The sequence below is a fragment of the Condylura cristata genome, unplaced genomic scaffold, assembly GCF_000260355.1.
Source record: "Condylura cristata isolate star-nosed mole 26May11 unplaced genomic scaffold, ConCri1.0 scaffold00001, whole genome shotgun sequence".
Classification (NCBI taxonomy): domain Eukaryota; kingdom Metazoa; phylum Chordata; class Mammalia; order Eulipotyphla; family Talpidae; genus Condylura; species Condylura cristata.
The window spans coordinates 1,578,559-1,582,576 of record NW_004567102.1 but is presented as its reverse complement, the minus strand read 5'-3'; positions in this window follow the sequence as shown (position 1 = coordinate 1,582,576).

Genomic DNA, 4,018 nt, shown 5'->3' with positions numbered 1-4,018 from the left:
GCGCCCCCCGCGCGTCCCGGGCAGCACTTCCCCGACGCAGCACGAGCCGCCTGCCCCGCGCCACTCCGAGGAGTTCTGGGGCTCCGATAGGCTCCTGGGACGGAGTTTCAGCCCCTGCGAGTCTCCGCACGGACTCGAGAACCCGCAGCCCTGGGAGGCCCAGCCCTAGTGAGGCGCTTCGCCCTCGGGGTTCCCGGGACGACTCACTCTTACCCTAAGTCGCTAAGAGCCGGTGCTGGCACCCGGGGTGGAGGGCTGGGGGGCGGAGGGCGAGTCTAGCGCCCCCGCAGGCATTACCCGGAGCCGCCCGCGGAGGACGCACCCAGGAGCGCCCTGGCCGCGGCCGCCCTCCGGCCACCTCGCAGTCCCGGCGCCCAGCTGAGAGCCGTCTTGCGCCGGGAGGCGCGCTCATTCCTTCGCAGCGCAAATCGGGATTTATTTTTCTCAACGTGAAAAGCCTTTCATTGCACAATAGAAAATGTTCAGGCTTGGAGGGGAAATGAAGCAATGGGGTGGGTTTTGTTTTTTTCTCTCCGCATTCCTGTGTACAAAGAGATCCAACTTCCGAATCAGTTCAGCCGCTCCCTCTCCAGGAGCTGGCTCCAAAACTCTTGGCTCTTTGAGTCTTTCTTTTGAAAGGGGAAAGAAGGGGTCAAGGGAGAAAGCAACCTTTGCTCGCTAATAGCGACGAGGCCCTCTGGGAGGGGCGTGCTACTGCGGTGTGGCCCCAGGCTCTTGCTCACCAAGTCCTGCCCCTCAAACTCAAGTCCCCAGCTCAACCTACTTTCTGTTCAGTTCCAGGCCTAGGTGCTTGGGTGTCTGCTTCCTACTCCTCTTAGTTGATCTCCCGGGATGGCGTTCCACCCCCTATGATCACATTCACTCCCTCCTGAACCCCCTACCCTGATTTCCTGGGAAGAGGGGAGTTGTCCCTGGAGGAAAAGGAGGGACTCCAGCAGGAAGGGGAGAGACCCAGATAGGAGAGGGGCAGCTAAGAGCAAAGAGATGGCTGCTGACCAGGGAAGGTGAGAAAACCCCTGTGTGTGTGGCTTATCCACAAAGACCCCTAGGGTGGGGGAGTGGGGAGGGGGGCACGTCCAAGATGGCTGAGTTCAGTGTTGTACAGTTCTTTCATTTAGCAAGTAAGTTTACATCAGACCAGTCCACACCTTCATCTATATATAAGTGAAACAATAGTTCCAAAACAATCCTTACCCTTATGACCTGTGATGCACTGATTATTTTCTGTTCTATTTCAGTGCTTTGTTCCGTTGTTTTTTTTAATACTGATTGTGACCCACTAAATCACTTTTGAAATGGACCAAATCGGCTGTAAACTGCCTTTTGCAAAACCTCACCCACATCATTCTGCCAGAAGACACGACCAAGGCCAGAGAAGGACAACCAAGCCTCTGGTCACAGAGCAGACCTGCATGCAGCAAACGAACCAGCTGCACAGGCCCTGACTCCCAGCCCTGTCTCTTTCCACTCCCCCACACCCCGCTGGACCTGCAGCTGGCCAGCCCTGGAGCCCTGCTGGGAGGGGCCAGCCCCTAGAACAGTTCCATTTGCTCTCAGAAATCAGTCCACGGACTTCCCTGAGGATAGAAGAGAAACATTCATTGTCCCATAGCATTTATTGAGGGGCTAGTATGTGCCAGGCCACTGCTGGCCACAGCCTCCAGTCAAATCACCAGCCTCAGCCCAGTTGTCGTTTGTCTCTTTCCCTGACAGGAAGGTGAAGGGGGCTGTGCTGGAAACACCCTCTCCAGTGGCTGCACTCAGTGCCTTCCTAGCCCCAGCCAGATCTAGGGGTTCCTGTCCCGAGACTTGACTCCCGCTCCCAAGGTTCAAGTAGGTGGTTCCACACGTAGCCAAGGTCTCTCAGGCATCCAGGAAGTGGAGGCCAGGCCTGTTGCCCAAAGCCCATGCTGCTCCTCGCTCCACCCCCACCTGGGAGTGCCCTGCCTCAGTCCACCTACCGGCCAGGGGGACCTGGGGGGGTGGGGGGGAAGCACAGCCCCATCCCTCCGAGAGGTTCTGCTAGGGATGTTCCTGGCAGCCTCCTGCCTCACACGCTGTTTGAGGTATTTTTCTGAACATGCCATCCACGGTGTGTTCCCGTTGGCACCACCCCTGGGATCTAAGTCGCAGTCACCTGCTTCTGCCAATTCAGCACCACTGTAAACACATCTATCTGGGTCCTGAGTTAGAGTTTGTTTTAAACAAAAGATTCAGTTGAAAAAAGAAAGAAAGACAAGGGAGGGAAGCAGGAGAGAGAGAGAAGGAGAGAGGGAGGGAGGATGAAGGAAGGAAAGAAAGAAAGAGGAAGGAAGGAGAAGACAGTTCCACTGAATTCACTCAAATGCCCCCATGCTTTGAAACACCCCTGTGGCTCCCAGGATAAAGCCCAGCACCTCAGACCCTGTCTGTCCCCTTAGGATCCTGCACCCTCAGCAGATCTGAGGTTGCTCCTCACAGAGGAACCACACTGTGCCGCTCCCAAGGGCACAGCCTCTCTGTGCCTTTCACAGGCCTGGGTTCGAGCCCCAGCCCTGCAAACACCCAGTGGCTGCTCTCAGTCTATTTCCGTCTGTTAAATGGGGAAGCCTCTGCCTCCTCACCTGTAAGTGGGGAGAACTTGTACCAGACCATGAGGGATATAGGCGAAGTTTTCGGTACAGTTCCCTCCCACCCCATTAAGGACTGGGTGTGTTGATTCTCCCGTCCCCAGGACCCCACTGCTCCCCTTACTCGGCTTCTGGGGTTCCTCCACCACTTCCTCCTTTCTATTTCTCAGTCTTCCCAATGTATTGGTTCTTGTGTCATTATGGAATAATTAAAAACGAATAACTCATGTATTAAAAATACAGTGAATACCCTGTACCTTTCCTCCGGTTTTCCTAAGTCTTAGTATTTTGCAAAATTTGGCTCCAGTGTATGCTTTGTGAGAACTTTGTGTGGCTTTGAACATTTAGCCCAAGTTCCTCGGCACTGCCCCCTGGTTCCACTCCTCTCCTCCCTGCAGAGATAACCACTGTCTGGCTTGAGTGGGTAGCATTCCCTGCAGATTGCCTGCCTGTTCCACACATGGACATACCCGTGAACCAGGCGCCTGCCATCGCCCTGCAGGGTTTTACAGTTCATAGAAATGGTGTCACCCAGGCCCTCCCTGGTGGCACAGTGGGTTAAAGCACAGCACTGCGAGCGAGCTGCAGCTGCTGCAGTGCGAGTTGGATCCTCAACTCAGGAGATGACCACATGGCGCAGCAGACCTCTGTCTCTCCTGCTGCTCCCCTCAGCAGTGTACTTCATTCATCTGCTGTTCTGCTCCCCACTCTGTCTCTGGTGAATCCTCTCACCAACCCTGCACCACTGGCCTGCACCCAAGTTCTGTATGCATAAATAAATAAATTTGTACAAAAAAAAAAGGGAAGAAATGGTATCACCCAGTGCTTGTCCCCAGCAGTGGGACAGTCCACTTCCTGACCATGTCACAGTCTGTTCATCTGTTTTATTGGTGACCATGAAGACCCTATCAGGTTGTTGCTATTACAACAGCATTGTGGTAAACATTCTTGTCTCCTTGAAGCTATACCTAAGTGTCGCTAAGGCAGTGTTGTTCCAACTATGGATTGAGGCCTTTTAGTGGATTGTAAAATCGATTTAGTGGTCAAAGGTCAATATTTTTTAACTCTGAATTAATTAGAAAATATCAATGGGCATCACATGTCATCATGGCAACATGAGGGTGGAAGTTGTGTCTGGTGTGGTGTGTGGCATGTGATCTGGATCACATAGTAGCCTGGATCACCTATGTCAAGGATGCCTGTCAAAGAGTTTGAAAACCTCTAGAGTAAAAATTTAAAAACTGGAATTGCTGAATGGAGGGGAGGTGCATTGCCTAGCAAGTGCTAGGAAATGCCAAATGACCCCACTCCCACTCACCAGTCAGCAGGAGAGTGCCCACTGAACCACCCCTTCACCAGCACTGGGTATAGTCAGGCCTTTTTTTTTT